Source organism: Mustela putorius, unplaced genomic scaffold (assembly GCF_011764305.1).
Source record: "Mustela putorius furo isolate JIRA1106 unplaced genomic scaffold, ASM1176430v1.1 tig00000813_pilon_pilon_pilon, whole genome shotgun sequence".
Taxonomy (NCBI): Eukaryota; Metazoa; Chordata; class Mammalia; order Carnivora; family Mustelidae; genus Mustela; species Mustela putorius.
The window spans coordinates 3,006,075-3,033,401 of NW_025421485.1; positions in this window are offsets into that span (position 1 = coordinate 3,006,075).

The following is a 27,327-nucleotide window of genomic DNA, read 5'->3' on the forward strand; positions in this document are numbered from 1 at the left end:
TCCTCCAGGGACTGGTGGTCTCTCCATGTCTGCTTTTATTTACAAATAAGGCATGAAAAAGTTGACTTAAAGAAGTACCCTATAGCGATTAAAAGGGATGAGCTACTGAAATATGGGACAGCATAGGCCAGTCTTAAGAATATATTGTTGAACCAAAGAAGTTAGGCTAAGAGTGTACATGATTTCATTTATATATGTTTTAATCAGGCAAACCTCAATCGTGTTGTTAGATTCTCTTGGAGGAATTGCTGGTTTGGGGAGGGCAAAGACTTGTTCAGGGGTGCTGGCGATGTGTTATTTCCCGAGCTGGATATAACCTACCTAAATGTGTTTTCTTTTCTGATAATTCATCAGGCATAACCATTTTGCATTTTCAAATTTTAAATCTTAAAATTCTTATTGGGACAGTCCTTACACATTTTTTTTTCCCCTAATGCACCAAAAGCTTTTTGTAGGATAAAGTAAAACACAAGGATTTAAAAGCACAGGTCTTGGGCACCTAGGTGGCTCAGTTGGATAAACTTCCAAGGCTTGGGTTTGGGCTCAGGTCATGATCTTGGGATTCTGGGATGGAGCCCCACCTTGGCTTCCATGCTCAGTGTCAGTACAGAGTCTGCTTGTCCCTCTCCCTCCCCCTCTGTTCCTCCCCCAGTCTGTGCTCTCTCTCTCTCTCTCTCTCTCAGTCACTCTCTCTCAAATAAATTAATAAAATCTTAAAAAAAAAAAGTCCCACAGTTGTTTATTGTAAGGTCATCTACCTAAGCTTGTCCTATGGAGAGGAAATCCCAATATTAGTATCTTTCATTCTTTCCTATTAGGCTGATTTTTCTAGGATAGACTATGCGCATCTCCTGATTGAAAGGTAGAGCTTTACCACATTCAAGCAGCTGAGTTCCTCCCTCAGATATGAAGGAGCTATTTGCACATATATACAGACTTCTTAAAAATTAATAACCTATTTATTAAGATGTAATTCACACCATAATGCTTTTTGAAGTATACAATTCAGTGGTCTTAGATGATTCAACTCAATCCTCACAATTCAATCCTACTAACTATAAAGTTAGTATTAATATTGTCCCCACTTTATGTATGCTGACGCTGAGGCCAGAAGGGATTAAATGGCTTCAAATACCTTTAATGAGAGCATAAATACAAAGTACTAAGCAACATGCATTCAACAGGATAGATAGTCTATTAATATGAGCTATCTTTTCCTTTTGTTGAGTAATGAAAAGACATTTTGGAGATTGTCATAATACACTGATCATTATTTAACATTGACTTAGTCTGTGTTCCATTCCAGGCACGTGTGAAATCCTAGGGTACAGTGATGATTGGCCTTTGACCCTGTCCTCAAAAGTGCTCACAGATGCCTCAGAAGGAGACTCAGAAACAAACTCATAAACAAGTATGTGTTATCTGGCGATGACTGTCACTGTATCTAGCACAAAGTGTGAGTTAAAGAAAGCAAGTTGGAATCAATTTTTCACATGTACATCATTTTTTAAGCATGTACTCTCTTAAGCAGAATGTAAACATATGAATAGAGCAAAACATTCATTGCTCATGGAGTTCTCCCACTCAGCCGAGAGATGCAGCCTATGACCACCCAGTAAAATGAATAATATCTAGCTCCTATGGGAAGCAAGAGCCCAGAGGAGAGCAAATGACCTCCAGCTGGGGCTAGTCTGAGAAGGCTCGAATTAGCACTTAAAAGGAGAGCAAGAATTTAGAAGCTCAGAGAAGCAAAGTGGACACTTAAGATAAGAATGTGTTTAAAGGATAAGAATGTGTTTAATTTTATTCACTGATTCATGCCACACTTATTTATTAAGCGTATAAAATATCCAGGCATAAGGAAATCACAAGAGGCACAAAGATGAATAACATATCATTTGTACATGAGAAGAGCTCACTATCCAACAGGAAACAAAGAATAGCACAGAATGAGCCCAGAGTCATGACTCTGTGAATGAATCCACACATATGGGGGTGAAGAGGGCCCTTGATGGGAATTTGGTCCTCCGGGAGGGTCTTTCTCAGAGCGATCCAGAAAAGTGGGTTAGCTATATTGCTGCTCGTGGTGCTGGTGGTCAGGGTTCTCTAGGGCAGTCTCCGCAGCCAGAATCAGCAAGGACAAGTGAAAATACAAAACAGGCAGAGTAGAAGCAGAGGCAAACCACGAGAGTGGGCTGAGATGCGAGTCAAAAGAAGTATGTTGGCAGCAGAGTGACAAAGCCCTCAGGGGTTCTTGCAGCAGGTGCTGGAGTGGTCCGCTGAGCTTCCATTGATTGATAAGTGGACAACAAGCCTGTCTACAAGTAGAGTCAGGACAGATGTTCTGCTACTGCTCTGAACAGTATTCTCTGATCAAATAAGGAGATAGGTCAATGTTGCTGGTCAAGGAGAAACTTCACGGAGGTGGTGATGTGTGTGTTGGCCAGATAGGTTTCTGCAGGGTGCAGATGGGGAGCCGTGAAAGGTCACTTGATGCGGGGCTCACAGCATGCTCAAAGGTTTGGGGGTGAACGAGTGCATGGCTACATGGGGTGTTCAGGGAATATGAGCATTCTGGCTTTTTTTTAGCACAATGCATGAGTGGGAAGAAACAGTGGGATATGAGGCTTGCAGAGAATTTCAGAGAACTCTAATTAGATGTGAAGGGGGGAAGCTTTGTTGCAGAAATCATGTGTTTTTTTCTTAGTTTTCCAGTTATATTTATTTTCCCTTTACAAATTGAATGGACTTCATTTTTTTTCCCCCAAAAGAAGGACTTAACGGTGGTGTGGGGGTTAATTTTATGTGTCAACTTGACTGGGGTGCCAAGTAGGTGGTCAGACATTATTCTGGGTGTTTCTGTGAGGGTATTTTTGGATGAGGTTAACATTTAAATCAGTAGACTGACGAAAGCAGACTGTGTATGTACACACACACACACACACGTGCACACACACACACACAGACACACACTAGTGGTTCTGTTTCTATGGAGACTCCTAATTCAAATGCTAAGAACCTCTTTTCTGACCTACTCTCCAGCCATTCTTTATCCAGTTATCAGACTTAGGTTTTGAAATACCCCATCATTTCGCAAGCAGCAGCCTGAGATGAATCTGTGGAACAAAGAAACAATTTAGTAAGTGCAAAGCATCCCAGCAGCTTTCCAGGGGACACGGGGCGAGGGGTCATGAGTGCCTTGATTTCTGCGTAAACACGTGTGCACTAACATCACAGCACAGAGAACCCTGCTCAGGAATGTGTCTCATGGCGCTCAGTCCAAATCCTTGCTCGGTTTCCTGCCACTCATGTAATCAGAGGCAATAGCTTAAGTCCAGAGGCCTCGATGTGCTCTTCAGTACAATGGAGAAGCAAGAAGGGGCTTACCTACAGGTCCGGGTGAGACGACGTATCCAAAACCTTGGCATGTGAAAAACCACAGTAAATCCCAGTGCCTTCCGTGAGTCCTCGTGAGTGCCAGACTATGCTAGTCCTCTGTCGTCTCTGCCTCTCTGACCTCCCCCATGAAGAGAAATGCACGGTAATTGCAGGAAAATCCCTTTTGTAAACCTTTTGGTTTCCTGTGTCTTCTGTCTTCTGAGCACATACAAGTTTCAGTTGTTCCTTGGCTTATCATCATTGGAAACACCAAAAAACAAAACAAAACAAAACAAAACTTTCATTATCTATGGCCAGGTGTACCATATACCATGTAGTCGTCATCTGACATACAGCTGGTTGTACCCTAAAATATTTTGCTTTTTAGTATGTATGAATTCATTCAGATAATGAAATCTCGGGAAGAAATCTAAGGGATCATGCAAATCCGTTCTTGCAGAGCTGGGCCTGTGATCACACACACACACACTCACACACACACTCACACTCACTCACACACACTCTCACACTCACACACACACACTCACACTCACACACACTCACTCACACACACACACACTCACACACACATTCATAAACATTAACAACCACCCACAAATATGTTTTATGAACTTTCATGAGACGCCTCCAGGGCCTTTTGCAAAGTCACCTGGTTAATCTCTAAATTAATCTTTGTGCAAACAAAATTCCTGTAAGCCGTTTAGCGGGTGACTTCAGAGACAGGGCAGTATACAAGCTTCTGACAGTGCATTGTGGGCTCGATGTCTTTAAGAGCTCTCTTTTCCACCCCGACCAGCATACTGTGTGCTTCAAACTGTACTCCTTAAGTCCTGGCGTATGTGTGCCTATATATATATATGTGCAGTAGCATTTTTTTTTTTTGCCTTTCAATTAAACTCTCCAGATTATAAACATACCCTCAATGTCCTAGGAAAGAAAGAAAGATCATCTGGCCTGAACCCCTCTTTTTTGCAACTGCATAAGATGATAGAAGGAAAACATCAACTTTTTTGTGTTCCTGTTATGGGTTGAATTGTGACCCTTAAAATGATGTGGGAAGGTTCTAACCCCTGGTACCTGTGGATGTGACCTCATTTGGGACTAGTGTCTTTGTGGGTGTAGTTAAGTTGAAATGAAGTCACACTGCAGAGGGTGTGCCCTTACTCCAATGTGACTGCTATCCTTCTAAGAGGAAAACTCCATGTGAGGAGAGATGCACAGAGGTAGGTCCCATGCGAGGGCACGGGCACACGGAGAAGGCGGCCGTGTGACCCTGGGGAGAGAGAGACTGCGGGGATGCTGTTCTAAGACAGGAAATACCAAGGGTTGCTGAAGACAAGCAGAGACCAGGGGAGAGGGCATAGCCCTGCTCGTGCATTGATTTTGGTCTTGCAGCCTCCAGAATTGTCGGAGAATAAATTTCTGTTGTTTTGAGTCTCCCGGGTTGTGGTACTTGGTTACAGAAACCCTATGAAGTGAATAGAGTCCCACAATAGCAAACAAGCAGACCGTTACTTGAATCCTCTGCTGAGTTTCTAGGTTGATAAAATATGAAATGAGAGCAGCAGAATTTCTTTGTAAGAGGGATTGAATAACGGTTACCTGATGGGCGACTGAAGGTGCCTGTGCACGATATGAGAAAATGTCAGTTGCTGATACCAGAACACGGGAGGGACGATTGGAATCACCGTAGGTTCCGCCTCCAATCCCTGTGCCAGCTTTTCCTTAATACTCCTACCGTGCACTATGTTCAATTCCAAAATAAGGAAATAGTAAGCATCTTAATTATCTAGACAGAGGATTTGGTGCTCCTTTGGGAAGGCAGAACATGTAAGAATTTTAAAGCTGGACCTATATTGTGTATAAACCAGACCCGAAGCCAGTAATGCAAAATGGATACCCATCGGTGCTAGAACCAAACTCTTGGACTTTGGGCAAACTGCTTAAATCTAAACTTCATTTTCCACCCCTGCAATAGGCATATAATAATAGCTTCTATATATAATTTTAGAATGAAGCGTGGTGATGCAATGCATTCCGAGGGGTTAGTTCAAGTCCTCGTGAGAGCACTCTGTGTATATTATGTGCTCAGAGGAGCAAGGGAGGAAACATGGCATAGGGCGGGGGGAGGGCGGCAGGTGGTTGTCCCGGTGAAGGAAAGAAGAGGTGGCCCACGATGAGCTTTGTTCAAATTACAAATAAGAGCATTTTAAATATGTTTATAATGTGTTTGTCATCCCACCCCCTTGTCTCTGCCTTTCAGAGAAGAAAGTGCCTTATTTTTAGAGGTGGATTTCTTTCAACATTCGGTGTGAAGCTCATGGTTTATAAAAGTCATCGGTCTGGTTCCTCTTTACGCACTCTACGCACCCACCCTCAGAGCCCAATAAAAGTCATCCTCGCTCTCATCCATAGAACTTTAAACTTGAAAATGTGATTTCACACATGGTAACCTATTTGATTATTCAGCAACCAGCAAGTGGTTGGCATGAAAATGTGTTCTGTGCACATAACAGATGAGGACACAAAGGCGTGATATGGGGGGAGCTGCCCGGGCCACAGCCTGGGGGGGTGCTGACGTGCAATGCTCCCCTCCTCCCCAGAGCCTCTGCACACACCCAGGAAGGTGTCCTCTCTTCCCATTCGCCCTGCCTAATGTCTCCCCATTATTCAAAATTCAGTGTTTCTTCTGGGAGGACATAACCACGAATATCTTCTGTGGTTCCTTGGATTTGTCTTACTCTCCCTCCTATCACTGTCGTACCACACTTGAGTGAAGCATTCCCTTCTTCTTCTTTTGTTTTTTTTTTTTTTTTTAAGATTTTATTTATTTATTTGACAGACAGAGATCACAAGTAGGCAGAGAAGCAGGCAGAGAGAGAGAGGAAAGCAGGCTCCCTGCCGAGCAGAGAGCCCGATGCGGGGCTTGATCCCAGGGCCTGGGATCATGACCTGAGCTGAAGGCAGAGGCTTTAACCCACTGAGCCACCCAGGCGCCCCTGAAGCATTCCCTTCTTTGTCAGATTATCCCCACTAGACCCTGGTCTCTTTGAGGAGAAGGAACATGGCAGCAGAGTGTAACACAGAAAGGGGCGGGGGTCTTCTCTGCACAAGACAGAAGGTGGTGTGGAACCACACACAGAGCACGGAGCTAGAAGAAAGCTTTTGTTTAATGGCATACTTGACTTCTTCTCACCCCTTCCTTAGGTTAGCCGTCATTCCTGAGCACTGTCCACATGCATCTGATAACTGTAATATAGTCTGCGCTCTTTCTTCTCATGGCCTTGCTTAGGGAAGTTTGAGAAAGATACCACTCATGCTTGAGACAGTTTTTATTTTGAATTTTTAAAAGGTTTTATTTATTCATTTATTCATTTATGTGAGAGCGAGACAGAGAGCACGAGTGAGGGGCTCAGTCCTAGGACTGGAGATCATGACCCGAGCTGAAAGCAGACGCTTAACTGACTGAGCCCCCCAGGCACCCCTTGAAACAGTTTTTTTCACCAAATCTTGATCAAAAAGCAATGAATATGATTCACTTTGATGGTGATGATAAAAATAATCCAAGTTCCACCAGATCTGTTGCAAGGTTAACCTTACCACAAACGTGTGCTCTGGGGCCAAACCCAGCCAAACTGAGAAGGCTAACCCAGAGAAGGAATCAGTGAGCGTGACAATTTAGACTCAACCAAGAATGCTTTCACGTCAGTTTGCCATTGAACCAGCAATCAAATGAAGCAAAAGGTTCTCATGAGACCAGGGGGACTTGGAAGCTTGAGCTGTGACCAGTCTTTCCCTCAGTCTACCAGTTCTCCTTATCTCAAAGGGGTAGCCCAAGGTCCACGTGTTTTCAGCAGACCTCATGATAAAGTTGGAAGATCATAGAAATGCTGCCTTGAGGTGGATAAGAAACTCCATGTAAGTCTTCTAGATCCACTCGAGTAACAAAGTAACTAAAAAGTAAAAATAAAAAACAAGAATACACTCAAGTTTCATATTTTACATGGCTATTTGTTATTGCCTCATTGGGTCTTCTTAAATTGTCCTCTAATAGGTCCAACCATAGACACCATGTTATGTATGCCCTTTTAATATATTTTCCAGAAACAGACCAAATGTGTTACAAAAGCAAAGGGTTTTTTTTTCCTTTCATCTCCTGTCTTGAGACATGCTGTGTAGATCCTCTCTTCGCTTCCTAATGATGCTATTTTAGACATACCTCATAGGTGTCCTGTGACTTTTCAGTTATAAGAGTAAGTCTCATTTTGGGCGCCTGGGAGGCTCAGTCAGTTAAGTGTCTGCCTTTGGTTCAGGTCAGGATCCCAGGGTTCTGGGACCAAGTTCTGCATGGGGCTCCCTGCGCAGCAAGGAGCCTGCTTCTCCTTCTGCCTCTCTCTCTGTCTCTCATGAATAAATAAATAAAATCTTAAAAAAAAAAAAAAGAAGAAGTCTCATTTTGAAAATTAAGACACTCTGGTTTCAGTAAAACCCTAAAATAAGGGAGCATATCCAAATGGCCAATACACATGTGGAAAAAAATAATTGAAGTCACTCGTATCCAGGGACATAAAAATCAAAGTAACAATACCATAATGCTTTACATTTAAAAACTGGTAACAATTTTAAAGTTGTGCAGTACACAGTGGAGTCAAAAGTGTCACAAAAAGATCCCCTATTACGTTTTTGACAGAAATGTGAATTGTTACAGAGTTTTTTAGACAGTGGTCTAGCAACAGCCATGAAAATGTGAAATTAAACATTTCCTTTGACCCTCAGATCTCACTCCTGGGAATCTCTTTTGCAAAATGAAAACACAACTGTGTCAGGGTATACATGATGGAATCGTTATTAAAACATTGGTATGTAGAGGGAAAAATTAGAAAACCAGTGAAAGTCCATCAACTGGAGACTAAATAAATCATGCCGCAGTCCCCACAGCGATATTGAATAGCGTGTAGTCATTAAAACAAAACACAGGAAAGTTTATATAATAGGGCCTCATTGGGAAAAACAAGCAAAGAGCAATGATCTTATTAACTTCAACGTATGTACAAATAAAGAGATATATTTATGTTTATTTACTATATATAATTATATATTCTGTTATATAGGAATAAATATTGATTCATGTTACATATAAAAGAGTTTAATGACATGAATTATGAATCACCTGGTTGTCGTGAAGGGCAAATTTGGAGTTGGGAAGACAGAAAGTAGAGGGAGAGCTTCAAGCAAAGTAAAAACAAAGTAAACTGATAATAATAGCAGTGTGTATGTATATTATGATCACACTGGCATGTGTATGACACAATGATATATGCACAATTAAATCAGAGACAAATTAAATCAGAGACAAATACAAGTATGTACAGATAACTAGACTTGGTGAATCTGACCATTTCCAAAAATTTGGGACACAAAGAAAAAATAAATCAGTAAAGCAAGTCCTTCTTCCTGTTTGTTGTTCTTGCTGTTATTGTTTTTAGAAGGAGAGAGAGGGAGCCTGAACTGGGGGAGGGACAGGGAAAGAGGGAGAGAGAATCACAATCAGACTCCACACTGAACACAGAGCCTTGCACAAGGCTCAATGTCACGACCTTGAGATCATGACCTGAGTGGAAACCAAGAGTACAGCGCTTAACCAACGGAGCCACCCAGGTGACCCCCTACTTTCTATTTTTTAACAACCTGTTTATAGGAGTTTTTACTTTATTTTAAAAAGATTTTATTTATTTATTTGACAGGCGGAGATCACAAGTAGGCAGAGAGGCAGGCAGAGAGAGAGAGGGGGAAGCAGGCTCCTGGCTGAGCTCCCGATGTGGGGCTCGATCCCAAAACCCTGAGACCATGACTTGAGCTGAAGACAGAGGCTTTAACCCACTGAGCCACCCAGGTGTTCCAGAATTTTTTTTTCTATGTAAAAGTTTTATATGTGCCAGAATGTGCCAGAATCAAGAGGACAAGTTTGACAAGCTATCTTCCCTGGTAGCTCCAGTATTTCCTAGTCCAAACTGGTGTCAAAAGATCTACATTTTTCTGTCTAGTCCCTGAAGCTTAATGGCTTTGTGCCGAATTACCATTTGCTCAGAAGACACAAAGTGCTCCATCCTGTATTAAGGAAAGCTCTCAAAACTTTTGGGTTCTAAAGGAATATTTACCCATCAAAAGGACCACATAAATACATCAGAAATTCTAAAAATTCAGAGGTTGATCGTGGAATGATTAAGCCTCTCTCCTGTGTGTGGAAAGGCATTTATGCTTCATTATTTATATTTCTAACCTGAACAAACATTCCAGGAAGTCATTCAGTCTATAAATTGTGATTATCAATTGTAATAAATGTGTTTGTATCTTAGAAGGAGCTATTCCATAATTACGCTTATTTCTTAAACAATAGAAAATGCATGCGCTGCATAATATCTTTATTGCAGATATTCTCTTGTCATTGCTGTTCTTTTTTTTCTTTTTTAAGATTTTATTTATTTATTTGACAGAGATCACAAGTAGGCAGAGGGGTGGGGGGGGCAGCAGGCTCCCCGCCGAGCAGAGAGCCCGATGGGGGGCTCGATCCCAGGACCCTGGGATCATGACCTGAGTCAAAGGCAGCGGCTTTAACCCACTGAGCCACCCAGGCACCCCTAATGTTTCAATTTTTAATGGAAATTTCAGAATCTTGTATTATCACTGACATATTTGCCTTAATGTCTTAGAGAAACACCTTGCACTTGTCTTTGTTTTGTCTTTCAAATATTGAAGAAATTCTGGTAAATAAGACACATTTTCCCAGAACACCCAGAAAGAATAAATATCATGGCATGTTGGACAACTGTCCAGTTTCAGTACTCAGGGTACTTCAAGAACAGGGCTTACCCCTGGATGCATCTGGACACATCCCCGTCAGTCATGGGAGAAAACAGAGCTGCATCAGCCCTAAAGTGGGAAATCCTTTCCCAAGTATTTTCTAACAAATTACTGTTTTATGGTCATTGAATTTTTACCCTCGAAGACGAAAGAGAAAATACATTTACAGGAAAGAGGAAGCAGGCCTAGTTCAATTAATATCAGAAGAGAAAAAGAAGGAAAGAACATTTCTTGAAACTGTTTCCACAAGAAAGGAGCAGAAATCGGCATATAAATTGAGAAATTCAATCTGTTTTCTGCAAAAGTGTCATGTTTCACGTGGGAAAGAAGGAAATCCTGACATTTGCTACAACACAGATGGACCTTCAGTGTATTATGCTAAGTGACGTGAGTCAGGCAGGAAAAGACAAACACTATGATCTTACTCCTGTGTGACATCTATTAATACAGTACTGTTGAACTCCCAGGAGCAGAGGGTAGTATTGGTGGTTGCCAGGGGCTGGGAGGGGCAAGAGACATTGGGGAAATGCTGCCAAAGGGGACAGACTTCCAGTGAGAAGATACGTAAGTTCTGAGGTTCTAACACACAGCAGAGTGATTATAGTCAGGAACCCTGTAGTAGATACTTTCAAGTGGCAAAGAGAGTAGATCTTCAACGTTCTTACCACAGAAAATGAAATGATAATTATGTAATTTGATGGATGTGTGAGCTAACTCTAGGGCAATAGAGGCAATCATATTGCAATATCAAACCAATAGTTGTGCACCTGAAACTTACCCAAGTTTATATCAGTACCCAATTATATATCAGTATGGCTTGAATGGGGGTAGGGAGTGGCAAAGCAAAATTTCTAAGCAAAAAAAAAAAAAAAAAGGGGGGGGTGGTAGCTACCCTTTATTGGGTTCTTATCAAATAACAACCATAGTACTATTTGAAGGTTGTATTACTTTCATTCTCATACCTCATCTCAATGCTATACCTCATAGCAGCATTTTCAGAATATGAAACTCATTTTGCCTGGAGAAAAGGACATTCTCAAACGAAGCAGTATAACTCTTGGTTTTAGAGCAATGGAGCCAGGAGAAATTGAGTTTTGCTATAGAGAGTAAATGGGTTCCCCTCCTTAGTACAGCACAAGTCCCCTGTGCCACACATCGCTCCAGGTCAACCCTTAAAATATTTTCATTTGCAGAGACAACGGAGGAAAGCAGAAAATGTTCCTTCCCAAGTCAGCTTTCTGTCTGAACTGCAAAGATGAGGTGAGGACTGGACTAACAGCAGTTCTTTATGCGTTCCAGTGTCCTACTAGAGACGAAGCATTGTTTATCCACATCCAGCTTTCTATTCTAGAGTCAAAATTGTATTCTGCCCCAGTCTATTAGAGATCATGGTTTGCATGGTTCATACCGTAGGTTTCTCTGCAAGAATGTCAACTTGGACAGAAACTTTTAATCTGTATATCCTTATATATCTGTATATCTGTATAACCTTAGGTATATCCTGAGGTTCACTGAATAAATAGATGCGTGCCTGCCTTAAGGGGGCGCCCTCGTCTGGTTCGCATCTCTATCTTCCGCTGCCATTGCATTCCTTTCTCTTTCCTGGTGAGGCAAACGGAAGACAAGGCAGAGGTTCTATTACACGGCAATGTAATAGCATTACATGGCAAAATGTAATAGCATTACATGGCAAAAACTTGCTTTGCTCAGGAGGAATGCATGCAAGCATCATGATGAAAATGTTCTTGTCAAGTGCTGGGTAGAAGAGAGACGAAGAGATATATTTTCCTCTCATCCCAATCTAGAAGTTACTTTTCCCTCAAAAGGGCAAAATCTGGATTTGTATCTCAGGACCTAGGCGTTCTTGCAGGACATACAGCAAGAAACAATAGTTTTAATAATGATTTTGTTGTTGTTGTTGTTTACATAAGAGGAACTGATGGAGCAACCGCATAAATGGTGACTACTTTTTCCACCTATAACTGCAAAGATTTACTTTAAGAAGCATAAATTCTGGTGCATTCTATTGACTGGGCATCAAAGGGTTCACAGTGCTTTATAGTCATCATTTTATTTATGCCTCATGGCAGCCTTCTGATGTAGATAATTTATGGAATGCTTTTCCAACAGAGATGTCTAGGGGATGAACCTTCTCCATAAACCACGTTTATGAGAATTATTTTTTTTTACTTTTATTGTTATTTTTTTAGCACTCTGGTGACCTGCAGGGAAGCGGTAAGGGTGTACTTCCCAACAGTATCAAGCAGCAGCGGACTACACAAAAAGGTGAGTTCATTGTGGCCAGTTCTCCAGACCCACCACAACCTGCACTGTGTAAGGACCACCAACCCAGTGAGTCTCTGTGACATGGGGATTACATTCTCTTTGGGTATCTATGATCAAATGAAAAAAAAAAACAAAACTGTGCTTTTTATCAACCAAGGAAATATTATTTTACTGTAGCTTTGTTTCTGTTTCTGCTTCTGTTTCTGTTTCTGTTCCTCCCCACCCCATGGCCTCTGATCCACCTATATTACCTATAGGTAATATAGGTAGGAACTATTACTAGTAATTCCATTTTACAGATGAGAAGATACAAATACAAAGAAGAAGTTAAGGGTCTTATTCAAAATCAGAAAATTGGTAAATGTTAAGGCAAGGATCTGGCACATTGAACACTGTCTTTTTTCCACGGGATATGCTTTACTCCTTTGTTGAAGATGAGTTGACCATAGAGTTGAGAGTCCATTCTGTTCCATTGATCTATTTGTCTGTTTTTGTGCCTGTACCATAATGTCTTGATGATTACAGCGCTGTGATGCCACGAGCTTTGGTTTTCATTTTCAGCATTCCTCAGGCTATTCGGAGTCTTTTCTGATTCCATACAAATTTTAGAATTGTTTGTTCCAGCTCTGTGAAAAATTCTGATGGTATTTTGCCAAGGATTCCATTGACATGTGTAGGTTGCTCTGGGTAGCAGTCAAGCTCTCTCTTACAGATGCCATGATACTTTATGTGAAAAACTGAAAAGACTCCACTCCAAAATTGCTAGAACTCATACAGGAATTCAGCAATCAATGCACAGAAATCAGTTTCCATACACTAACAATGAGATAGAAGAAAGAGATTAAGAAATTGATCACATTTACAATTGCACCAAAAACCATAAGATATCCAGGAATAAACCTAACCAGAGAGGTCAAGGATTTGTACTCGATAAACTACAGAACACTTATGAAAGAAATTGAGGAAGAAAAAAAAAAAAAGAATAACATTCCATGCTCATAGATTAGAAGAAGAACTATTCTTAACATGTCTATGCTACCCACAGTGACTTCTTAAATAAGGTTGCTTGCTCAAAGTTTATTAAGGTCTTTTCTGATTAACTTTATACCAGGTCTGTACATGTATTTAATGAATATTTGGTGAAAGAATGACTGGCTGAATTAATGAATTAATAAGTGAATGAAGCCCTAAAGAACACATAATATAAATTATGGTATTAAATTTATAAACAGGAAATGATATTTCTGCTCTGGAGGAAATAAAATTAAAACGTATTTCCTCAGGCAGTAGTAATAAAGGTAATTAGAAAAACAGAGACTTTGAAAATGGTGTATTTTAGAATAAACAGACCTGGATGTGGGCAAAGAGGCCAAAGTCTGAGATGTAGCCTAAATATACCCTCGCCATTTAACCTTGCAGAAATCCCTAGCATCACTGAGTTTCCATTTCTTCTTCCATGAAAGGAGAAAATAATTGTTAACCTGCCAGACTCATAGAGCTGATGGGAAGATCAAAAGTACTCATGGATAGAAACATGATTTATAAAGTGAACACACTACGGAAAGTAATTACTGGTAGAGAGCGTCGAAATGGGGAAAGGGCTTGAATGTGAATGAGGAAGTAGCACAGAGATTAAACAGGCCAAGAAATATAGTAAAGCCGATATTAAGTAAATATCACACAAATGAACACACACGTATGCCTGGGAAATCCATTAGGCCCGTAGGAGCATCTGCCAGGATTCTCCCTGGTGGAGTGGAGGCCAGCAGGATTGTTGTTCTTGAGTTGTTGGGCATCACACCCCTACCTAAGGAAGGCACTCTATGAGCACACAGGAAGAGCAAAGGGCTCCAGAATATTCCAACAGAACTTTGGGTCTCCCGTCCACTTTCTATCTCACTGGTATTTTTCCCTTCCAGGAGAAAGAAAATATTTCCCACTATAGAACCAGATCATGAGAAACAGTTAAGTATTTTTAACAGGGATGGGTAATGAAAATGCTACGATGTAAGGGCACCTGGCAGGTACAGTCGGTTGACAATCCAACTCTTGCTTTGGCTCAGGTCATGATTTCAGGGTCGTGAGATCGAACCCCACATAGGGCTCCATGCTCAGTGTGGAGTTTTCTTGAGATTCTCTCTCAGTGTGGAGTTTTCTTGAGATTCTCTCTCCCTCTCTCTCTGCCCCTCCCTCTCTTCCTCTCCCTCTCTTGCTCTTAAATAAATAAATAAATCTTTAAAAAAAAAAAAAGGAAAGAAAATGTTAGGGTTTGGAGGACATAGGATTTGGGAAGGAAGGAGTAATATCTGCAGAACGATTGGTAAGTTCTGGTCATGGAAAAATGGGGACCCCTAGAGTGACGTCAGACATTTTTTTTTTCTTATAACTTAGGCTTGCCACAGTTTTTGATTTAGTAGTTTTCATGAGTTACTTTATCTTTACAAACATTCTAGGGTACAGATAATACTGCCATTTAAGATGTATTCTGTCAAGGGGAATATCTTCAGTTTTGATGGAAGAAAAATAATCATAACAATAAAAAATCTGCTAATATTTACTAAATGCTACATAGTTTCAGAACATTCTATAAGAAAACTGACTTAGTACTGATCCTCCTGGCAGGGCCGGGTAAGTATCCAATTGGCTGTTTGAAGAGAGAGAAATTAAGATGGAGAAAGACTATGTAAAGCATGTCCAAGGTCACAGAGTTGATAAGTGATAGAATAAAGTATCCTTCCATTACACCGCACTGCCTCAAACACATTCTGAGAAGTTTGGTCAGCCATTTTGTGGCCACAGACCAGACTCATAGGCTAACAGTTTGCATGGTGATGTGGAGAGAAAAAATGTTTACAGAGCACTTACTATGCTCTTTACGTACGGCATGTCTGTGTTTCATTTGATCACAGAGCAGCACTGTGAGCTACATGTCTCTGTGTCGGGATGACATGGGGGAGTGGAGGTTGTGTCGCCTTCTAACAACATGCTTCATCTTTGAGAACATACACTGCTCGGTAGGAAACATTTTATTTGTTTTATTTTATTTTGTTTATTTTATTCAATTAGTCAATTTTTTTAAAAGATTTTATTTTATTTGACAGAGAGCACAAGTAGGCAGAGAGGCAGGCAGGGGTGGGGGAAGCAGACTCCCCACCAAGCAGAGAGCCCAATGGGGGGCTCGATCCCAGGACCTTGGGACCATGACCTAGGCCAAAGGCAGAGGCTTTAACCCACTGACCCACCCAGGCGCCTCTAACTGATTAAATTTTTAAAGTAGGCTCCATACCCAGTGTGGAGCCCAGGTTGGGGCTTGCACTCAAGAACCGAGCTGAGATCAAGAGGCGGGCTTGACCAACTGAGCCACCCAGGCTCCCCTAGGAAAAATTTTTATTTTTAATTTCTAACAACAGCAGTCCTAAATCATGTGAATTTTCTACTCTACTCATGCTCCCTGCAGAGTGGAATCACTAGATTTTATCTTCATTGACTAAACCACACTGGCATACCTTCAACTATATCTCTCTGGGCCACCATATGGCATTCTGCGTCCATTGTGTTTCTTTGCACATTGAATTCCACTCAAGTAATTGGCCGTTTAACGTAAGCTTTCGGTGTCTTCATTTGTTAACAAATGTGCTTGAGCCAGCCTGTTGCGTAATTACATGGTAAATACCTCTCACTGCTTTGCACATGTGACTCTGTAGTGACCAGCATATTCCTGTTTCTCCTGGCAAAGAGCCCTTTGCTTTGACATTATTAGGTTTTGCTTTTTAAACTTCTTATAACTAAATATATGAAAAATACAAATAATGATTTAAAAAAAAACATAGCTGAGAAAAGAAATATGCACTGTTTGCATTACTGAAGACATAAGTACATAAGAACAGAATAAAAGGAGAATACTCACGCATGTAGTGAGATATACCGTTTTGGGAAATACTGCTACATTACTTAGAGGGAGACAGACATGAGGTGAATCCGACAACCCACCCAAGTATCCACACCTCCTGGCCTCCTTAAGTTCCTCAGGGACATCCATGAAAGTCAGCCTGAGAGGTCCCATAAAATGTTACCTGCTGACTTTCTTCCCGCCACATGCTATGGTGTAGGCGTCTGTTCCCTGCTCTGCATGGACTGCATTGGAGATGCCAGCCACATAGGGCTGATCAGCAGGAGGAGTCAGCCAGGATTAGTCGGCAGCACCTAAGGAACCGTGCCCATTGTAAATGTGGGCTCTGTGGGCAAGTTCTTGTCCAGTGAAGTCCTCTTCACAGTTCCAGAAGCATTTACTAATGACCCACTCAACACCCAGGAGTTAGAAGAAGATAGGTGGTTACTGTAGAAATGATGGTTGAGTGTTTGCAGCGACCTACCAATGATTTGTTCCAAGTTAAAAAGGAGATGACTATGTGGGTAAGAGAAGGACATGTGTACCCCGGCAATGTTACCCAGTGTGATAATTGGAAAGACAAAGGGAGCAGTGAAAACAGCCATAAGAATCTTACATAATGTAACCTCAGACCTCACAGTGGGGGCTGTCATCACACTATGTGATATTCATTACAAGAAACCTGTTCTCCTGGGCCACCTCCATCATAGAAAAAAGTCTATGGCATGGTCAGGATTACAGTTTTGAAAAAGAATCTGGAGCTATGGAGAAATTAGGTGTCAAGAAGGAAGCCCAGTTAAGCTGAAACCATTGGCAATGGACGCTGCAAAGAACTAGACATTCAGATGAGAAGCTGTGACCAAACAGAGTAGAAGAAACTCAGGGGGTACTCCAAACTGCTCTGTGGGAAACACTGTACTGGGGCAAATACACTTATGGTCCCTAAGGAATTCACCAGCCATGAACACACACAGTAATCACCCACATACACTAAGAAAGGAGAAATAGACTGTTCACCTATGTTTGTGTCCTTGTCCCCAGCAAAGTGTCCATGACAGGACACAGCCTAAAACAGATCACTCCACATTATCCCGAAGAGGTAGGATCTGTCAGAGAAAGGCATTTTGATAATTAGAGCTGAATGAGAGGAAAACGTCTAGAGTAAGAGAACTGAGAAAGCCAGAGATGTAGCATCTAGGTATATGCAAGTGACTGACATTTGCAGAAGGAAATGAAGCTAGAGGATGTGTAGCTGGCAGGGATGGTGGGCCAGGACTGACCTTGGAAGAATTTCTGAAGGGGAAGGGGGCTTTAGGAAAGAATGGAAGAGAGAGTGACATCCAAGCTTGAGTAGGTCAGTGCTGACGCCGGGGATGGCATGTGGGTTAGCAGGAACAGAGGACGCTTCCCTGGGCAAGAAATGTGGAGAGGCGCAGAGAAGTGTCATAGGTTTCAATGTGGAACGACTGATAAATTGTCCTCATTATTAAGAGTACACAGTTGCATTCTAACTGTGTTCAAATGAGCTGGAGAATATTCCTCATTGGAGAAGTGGCTATTTCTCAGTATGTATGACAGTACAAAGAAGATCTTAATTACACTAATAGCTTGAAATTATAACTTTGTGCACTACAGAAGCAGTCCCTTGCCATGCTCTGAATGAATTATTTTTCTGTAACTTTTATGATCAGGAATCCAAGTTTGTCATTCAGAAGCTGTAGAGAGAGGGTAGTGCGGTAGGATTTGTGAAGTGCCAGGGTGCTTACCAAGAGGAAAAGAACTCTGTGGTGTTATCGGCATACAAGTTTTTGTGGCTGATTTCCTGTTCGAGGCTTCTAAAACCTGGAGGCATCTACAGGAAAAATGGCAGTTGACCTGCCATAATTTAATGAAATGTACACATTCTATTATTACAAGTGACCATACAGAGTAGACATCATGCGTCTTCCATTTTTCCAAACATTAACCAGTCATTTAAGTACACACACACACACACACACACACACACACAGCAGATTGCTATTTCTGCAGGTGTTGGGGCAGGGCCATTGAACTCAGGTCTTTACAGAGAGCTCGCTAAGTGCTGTGTGTGGCTGCTGATCAGAGCTTGCCTGTCTTGGTCTTGCAGCCACACAGGGCTAGCCCATCCCCCACATTCTCCACTGAAATCCATCTTGACACCTAAGTCATTGAGCCAAGCTAGATACCCTTTTTCCTGGGCCCTCACTCCACCCAGTGCACAGGTAACTGGTGTAAGGGTAAAAGCAAAGTTATTACTTTTAAACCTGTTCCACATATGTCCAGAGGGTCATGCAGAAATGGAGGAGAATGGGGCGCCTGGGTGGCTCAGTGGGTTAAGCCTCTGCCTTCGGCTCAGGTCATGATCTCAGGGTCCTGGGATCGAGCCCCACATCAGGTTCTCTGCTCAGCAGGGAGCCGGCTTCCTCCTCTCTCTCTGCCTGCTTCTCTGCTTACTTGTGATCTCTCTCTCTCTGTCAAATAAATAAATAAAGTCTTAAAAGAAAATGAAAAGAAAAGAAATGGAAGAGAACATACGGAATCCAGCCTCCTGGGTTTGCCTCTGTGCTTTTGAGGAGATCAGAGGTGTGGGTGAGACAGTGACCACACCAGATCCTATAAAATCTCCAAGGACATGACTGACTAAAGTAGTTTACTCTTATACTGTAATCATTCTCCAAACCAGACAACACTCCAAAAATCCCCCTCTGATGATGCCAGTCTTCCTGAGCCTCTTCAACTGGCCCTCATTATCCCCCAGAATTCCCACAGCATTTTATTTGATTGGCACACAGCCTGGCCCTTCATCAAGGACTTTAACTATAAATCGAGTTTTATTTCTTCCTAACTCTCCTATAAGCTTCTCAGTAGCAAAAAAAAATGATGTCTTTTCTTTCTGTTGCTTGTGCAGTACCCTAACTCGGAACAGGTCATTATGTAGTACCTTGATAATAACATTTGACTAACCAATAGTTTTGACCTTTTAGCCCATCGATTGTCTCAGATTTCTTTCTCAGTCTGATGCTGATTGAAATCTATAGAATGAGGATGCAAAGTTCTTCCTCTCCAAATTCCCTGTTGGTAATTTTACATCTGGGTTTTTAGCTCTGAGTATTTCTTATAATTTATTTCCTAGTTTATTATTGATAAACTGTTCCTTCCTTCTCTTAGACTCTGGGTAAAAATGTTAAGCTCATATTGAAATCATAACAAATTCTTGGAAAAAAGACTGTTTGTTTTTGTCCTCAGAGAAACTATTATTATTTTAATTCATGATTAGAATTACAGCACTGCTCATTGGGATAATTCTCCAATATGCCCAAACTACATTTTCTATAAGCATGTTGTGTTGTTAATGTACCTTAGATTCCTGGGAAGAACTAAGCTATTAGTTCGGTATATCTGGGTTTCTTGCCAGCTGGAAGAATTAGTTTCTGATACATTTAGAGTATATTTAATAGCTCATTGATGCTTAGCTGAATTTTAAACTGGGATTGTTTTAAAATTATGAGTCACAGAAAAGATTGGGGAAAAAATGGAAAGTCTGAATTCCCATACATCATTTATTTCCGGCTTCCTTTAAGTATTATTCTTTCAAATCTGAATAGATTCAGAATGAGGAAAATAAGATTAAGGTATAAGGGGCTGTGAGCTCTATCCTGGATATCACAGATATAGAATAGAGCGTAGGATATAGAATAGATCTCACAGATAGACTCCAGAACTTCTGACGAGTCAATCCTGTGGCACTCAGTTTGAATCCGTGTGTGATAAGGAACAAAGACAATTCATCTGTATGCTTGCTTGCTTTCTCCTCATTCCCCTTCTCTCCTTTCCTTCCTTTCTTCCTGCCGTAGCAGTTGTTAATGAGAACTCATAAAATACAACAAAATTCAACTTCACTGTGTCATTTCCCACCATTACTTTGAGTTACAAAAAAAATAATTTTTCCCCATTCCAGGACGGACATTTGAGTAGATCCCATACAAGTTTTTCCACGTTCATTCTTAAATAGTGATGCAATCCTACAGTTATTTTTCAGTCAAGAAAAAAATGCCATTTTTAATATTTCCAACCAATACCCGGATACAATGAATGCTTTATTCACATATTCATTCCAACATAAGATGTCATCCTCTCTCTTGTGACTTGTGGTTCCCTGTAGCCTGCCTTTGCAGAGTGACCGGTCCTCGCCTCTCCACTCCCCCCAGACTTGTTCCTTAGTAACACTGTAAAGAAGAGGGTTTTGGTTTGTTGTTGTTGTTATTTTTGTTTTTTCAGAAAAATCTGGGCAAGTCTCATACTTCTTAGTTCCTCTCCCTCTGCTTCATTTCTGTTTTTGGTTACTTTGCTTGCCTCTACTGAGAACAAAAGGGTGATTAAGCAGACATTATGTCAATGGATGCAGTTACACTTTCTGCCTTTGGCTTTGTTGTTGCCTGGCTTGATTCTCTAGCATTTGATGTCACTCTGTCCCACAGACCCCTGTCCTTGTGAAGTTAAAACTTGGCTCTATCAGGTCCTCCCCGTATTTACTTTCTCAGAACTATGAAGAGGATGATAACCCCTGTTACAAAGATTGGCTGTGGTGATCACGCCTGCCTGCTTGTCACACAGCTCAAATGGGAAACCCGCCTCAGCTTTGGGAAGATGCCTAACGTCACTACCCAGGGTGACAGGGTTCGATTTCATACAATCTTGGTTTTGGGTGAGTTGTAGCCTGGGCAGTTAGGCTTCCTACCCAGAATCCCATGTATATCCCTTACTCCAGAAGACATGTGTCCCTCCATCGATCAGAGAATACCTGGCCCCTTTGTAGTAAGTAAAGAGTTGTCCTAAATGGAAGATTCTCTCTGGAAGTCTCCCTTGTTTTGAATTAGACAACTAATAATGCTCTAACGTAATTAATGACAACTAATTAACCGGATTATGTTACTTTGCAGACCTTTTTAGTGGAAGGGGAGTTTCTGGGATTGCAATGACTGACGCTCAGAAGGTTTCCCAGGTACCAAATCTCTTTTCCCTCCAAATCCAGGTCTCCGTGACACAAGAGACCCCTATTCCGCAGGCTTCTTGATTCCAGCTCTCTCTTGTAACATGCAGAATTTGGGCCTCATTCTGACTTCCTAGGCCAGATTTTTCTCGGTCTTCGCATATGGATCTGAAGAGCAGAAAGTGCTTTTTCTTTGAAGATTAAAAGTATTTTCTCTCAGAAGAAAATCTATTCTCATTTACATGTACTTTAGTTTAATAATGATGGTTAATCAACTTTAAACCATGGTGCTTGAAAGTAGAAAGAAAATAGGAAGAGGAAGTACATTCATTTCAGTAAAATGCAGAAAATGAAGATAAAATCGTGTTTTTCCAACTACTTAAATCATCTTTATCAGGCTCACAACAGGAGGATTTAATTTGAAAAGATAAGAAGCATTGACTGAGAAGTGGATCTTTGGGTATTTGACAGAGGAATGAGGTCACTAACTAGAAGCTTATCTTTCACAGAGGTTAATTCTCAAGTGGGGAGATTTGTCGACTCAAGTTCAGTGTTTGTGTCATTATAACTGGTTTTATTTCCCTTTCAAAAGACAGTTTAACGTAAGTAAAAATATTAGTTAAAATCATAAAATATAAGCATAACTTCTTGGCAAAGTCACTGAATTTTGGCGATTAGTATAGTTAGAACCTCCTGTAAAAGAGCGTTGCTTTTTTTTTTTTTTTTAATTTCCATCATTTTTGCCCTAAGTGAATTTAGCGATAAAATTAGTAGGAAAAAAAGGATAATTGTTATTTTCTTCTGAGTATATTATGATCATTTTTCAAATTGTGTTGAGAAGAAGCACACCTTGCTTTTTTGAAAGAAAAATAGAAACTGTTCTTTAAGTGGTTACCCGTGTGTGTGTGTGTGTGTGTGTGTGTGTGTGCATGCATAGGGCAGAGAAGGCTCAGTCGCTCCTACCATCAAAGAGCTTCAAAATGTCGTATCACTAAGTATCCTTTTCCCCTGACAAATAATCAGAGGATTAAAACTGGTAATAATCTTCATATGAACATTTTAATGGCTCAAATTATGTCCCTTATATACCCCTCATTTTTCTGAGCTAAATAATGAGATGATTGGGTCGACTGTGCTTCCACTAGGATGGGACATTAATGATCCGCTATGATCTATCACTAAATTTATCATAAAATTGTTGTTTGTTTGCTTGGGTCCTATTGCATTGGTGTGGGGTACTAGAGAGGAGGCAGGAAATTATTAGCAAATAAGCACTAGTCTTCCCTATAATCTTTAAGCCTGTAGCCAGTTGCATTATTAATCCCATGTAATAAAAGATCATACAACAAAATAGAAACGTCCAGGGGCACCTGGGTGGCTCTGTGGTTTAAGCACCCCACTCTACTTTTCGACTCAGGTCATGATCTCAGGGTGGGACATGGAGTCCCAGGTCAGGGCTCCAGGCTCAGCTTGAAGTCTGCGTGCGATTCTTTCCCTCATCCCTCTCCTTTCCCCTTTCCCCCTCCCCCAGCTCCTGTACATGTGCAGGCTCATGCTCTCTCTCTCTCTCAAATAAATAAATAAATGGAAATCTTAAAAATAATAAGAAATGGTCATTAACAAAAGAACTATGGGTCAGTTTTATAGCTCGTCAAATTAATGAAAACTTATGCTCATGGCTTAGATAGTTTATTTTTGTATTTTGAAAGAATATAACTTAATGTTTCTAAGAAATTTTAATTTAAAGGAATATATTACTTAATTTGGTTCTGTATTAATAAAAATAAGAAAATCCTTATTTTTAGAAAGTGTGCCCTGGCTGTGCTGCAGAGGACAGACTGAGCTGCGGAAAGTGTAGAGATAAGTTAGCAGCCTGCTGGAACATTCTACAGGAGACTTAATGAAGTCCTGAACCAAGGTGGAAGACGCCAGAGAAACTGAAACAAATTCCTGTCAAAAGTCTGGAAGTGAACTTTTGTAACAAGGAGGTCAACCGTCAGTAGTTACTGTAAAAATTAAGTAAAACTGTTTGTGTCTATAGGTGGTGTGTGCTGGAGAGAATCATTAAATCATGCTGCCAAAATAGAAATAAAGGTTTCCAGGGGTTACGAACAGAACTGTGCAGCGATTTCAGAGGCGTGGCCTGTTATTCATTAGTGTCTCCTAATGACTCAGCCTGGCATTGGCCAAACACTGCTGTTCTGGGAATCAAATGCCCTGCCTTCTCAACACAACACAAAATCGTTGTTCTGTGGATCTTCAAAAAACGTTGTTTAGATCTCCAAAGACAGCAGTCAGGATTAATCCAGCACCTACCATGTACAAAATGCTATGTAACGTTAGGACAAATTTATCATCTATAATTAGTTTGTGGATAAAAAATTTTGAGACTCGAGGGACACCATGTTGGTGTCTGCCTTTGGCTCAAGTCATGATCCCAGGGTCCTGGAATCGACTCCCACATTGGGTTACTTCCTCAGAGGGGAGCCTGCTTCTCCCCCTGCCTGCTTCTCTCCCTGTTTGTGCTCTTTTCCTCTCTCTCTTACAAGTAAATAAATGAAATTTAAAAAAAAAATTGAGACTCCAAATGCTGAGTGACATCCTTGGGATTATACAATCACTAAATAGCCAAACTGGAATGTGAGATCAGGCTATGATTAATTATTAGGTTGCTTCCTATTCCATTACACCAATTCTTCCTCTGTAAAGAAATGTGTGTGTGTGTGTGTGTGTGTGTGTGTGTGTATGATATATACAATGTGGGTATATATATACACATATTCATATATGTATATATATATACACACTATATGTAACACATATAGTGCATATAATATGAACACAATATATATAATGTATATATGCACAATATATAGAAATACATATGTATATATATACAATTTTAAACAGCTACTAAAATTACACTATAGAGGTAAATGTATTGAGTTGTAGTGATGTTGCCAGTAACTATTAGCTGAAAACAATTATGGTCACACAAAACCCGTACACAAGTGTCCATAATAGTTTATCATGATAGCCAAAAACCAGAGATGATCCAGCTGTCCTACAGTGAAAGAATGGAAAAACAAAGTGTGGTACATCCATTCAATGAAATGTGACTCTGCAATAAAAAAAGAATGAATGGTCGATACATGCAACGATTTTTATGAGTCTCTAGGACATTGTGCTGAATGATAAAAGCCAGTTTGTAAGGGTCAATTGTGTCATCTCATTTATACAATGTTCTTGAGATAACAAAATTATAGAAATGGGAAGTAAACTAGTGGTTGCTAGGAGTTAGGGACTGTGATGTGTGTAACAGGAGCAGATGACTGATTATACCAAGGTTAATACAAGAGGTCCTTGCGGTGATAGACACATGAATCTACATATGTAGTAAAATTATGTCAAATTAAACCAACACACACACACACACACACACACACACATGCGCGCGTGTAGAAACAAAACTGGGGAAAGCTGAATAGATCTGCAAATTGTATCAATGGCAATATCCTGGCTTTGATGTGCTACAGTTTTGCAAGATGTTACCATTAAGGGAAATGTAGTAAATGGTCCAAAGATCTCCCAGTCTTATTTCTTATATTTACATGTGACTATACTATACAATTATTTCAAAATAAAATTTATTTTGAAAAAAGATAACAGACATTTATTGGATGTTTAATGTTAAAGATGATTTAAGATAATACTAGGAAATATTTGAAAATGTACATACAATAAAAATGCTTTGAAATATATAAAAAATTATTCTGCATTATTTAAGTAATGTAAAGTAATTCAGAACACTTTTAGAATAATAGAAAGAGATCACCTACCATTAGCCTGCCCAATAACAACTTAATATTTTGATATGTATTCCTCAGACAATTTTCTGTTGTATTCTGTTTCTATTGTATACCTTTTGGTTTTTGCTTTATGAAAATGTTATTGTTCAGTTTTATAATCGAGGTTTTTTTTTCAGTTGATAATTATTGGCAACATCATTGCAACTCAATACTTTTATGTAATTTCAGTAGCTGTGTGACATTTCTCTGGGATAAATGCCCAAGAATTCAATTGCTAGGTCATATGGTAATTGCATGTTTAGTTTAATAAGAAGCTGCCAAACTGTTTTCTGGATTGACTATACCATTTTACATCCCCACCAGGAATGTATGAGGTTCCAGTTTCTCTGCATTCTTGCCAGCATTTGGTGTTGTCATGTTCTTGTTTCTGCCATTATGATAGGTGTGTAGTGACCTATCATTGGTTTTCAAAACAATTTTAAGATAGACATTTAGGATGCTCAGTGCTAGTACAGGATGGGATAGACATCAATTTCCCGCAGTGAATTTAGTGAAGTTCATTCCGTTTGACATGGTAAATCCACTTCTTGGAGTCTACCCTACATGTAAGGAAATTATTCTCATTTCAAATTCCCCAGGTCACCTTCTGATTATTTAGCATTCCAGAACAATTTGCCATTAGTTGGGGACAACTCAGGTGATGGAGATGTCAGCCTCGAGATGTCTGCCTCCCTGTGTCCTGGATAGTTCTCTTTCTAGTGCAAATGAAGAAATTAGCATTCTGGCCCATGGGTCAGCGTCCTCCAGCCAGTCCATGTGAAGCTGTCATACAGCAACAGGATCTCAGCTGGGCTTACTGACCGGTCAGATTTCTGTGAGCCTACAGGCATGAAGGCCACACTCAGGGTGGTAGAAAGTTTTCCAGAAAAATAATGGTCAGTGGAGAGCCTCGGCAATGGGGCTGAGGGTGTCCCCTCACTGGGGGATATGCCATAGTTGCGCCTGCATGCAGTTGGCAACTCCGAATGAATCGTTTAGATTTATAGGTGAACCTTTCATGTGTAGAAACTTCATGATGTCCCATAGATATGATCACAGTATTTACTTCAAATACCAAACAAAATAGAAAAAAAAAAACTTTAAGTGATAAAGGGGTTTGGATTCTTGTTTTAATGGATTTTTTTTTTAAATATCATCTCAGATTTAGTTCCGGAAAATTAATGAGCTGAGGGCCAAGATTATCAGCAGATTCAAAATTGTTTCTCCCTGAGAAAGAAACCAGAAGCCCCTCTCATTCACTTTAGTGGAATTAAAAGAAAAATTGAATAAGACCTTCAAAATTCTCTCCTTCTCTCTCATTCTCTGATTTCCTTCCTTCCTGCCTTCCTTCCCTCTCATACACACACACACACACACACACACACACACAATGGAGGCAGATGAAATTCCAGATTATTTCTAATGAAATTAGTGTATAAACCCCTGGACTCTTTCTTACCTTGAACAGCAAATGTGTTCAACCCAGACTTGCCAAAGTTAGATTTAAGAATTACAACCATGTGTTCATGAATGAAGAAAGAGTCATTAGTAAGGGCAAACACTGTCATACTGATTTTTTTTCCTCTGTGACCCTAGTAAAATCAGTTACTAATCCTTGAAGATTTCTCAATAATTATTCCCAAAATATTTAAAGTAGGATTTGTGAGATGTTGTGTTCTTTATGATGAGTGTCTAAATGTCTTATTGCTTTTAGAGTTCATTTATTAAAATCAGAATACTTAATTCTAACTTTTTGGGTGTGCCAAACACTTTTTTTCACTTAAGAAAAATCTTCACATGTATTAATCCTTTTAATCCATATAATCCTGTTTTCAGCTGCTAAAATCAGCCTTGCTGGGGAAGAATAATAACTTTTCATAAACTTATCTGAAGTCCTATAACTAAAAAGAGTGAAGCCCGTCAGAATCCAAACCCAGTCAGTCTAATAATCCTGGTCCCACTGCTTCCTTGAGCCTAGTACCTTCTACATGCTTGACACTCGTCAAACCATCATGTGCTCAGTGGTTACTGAG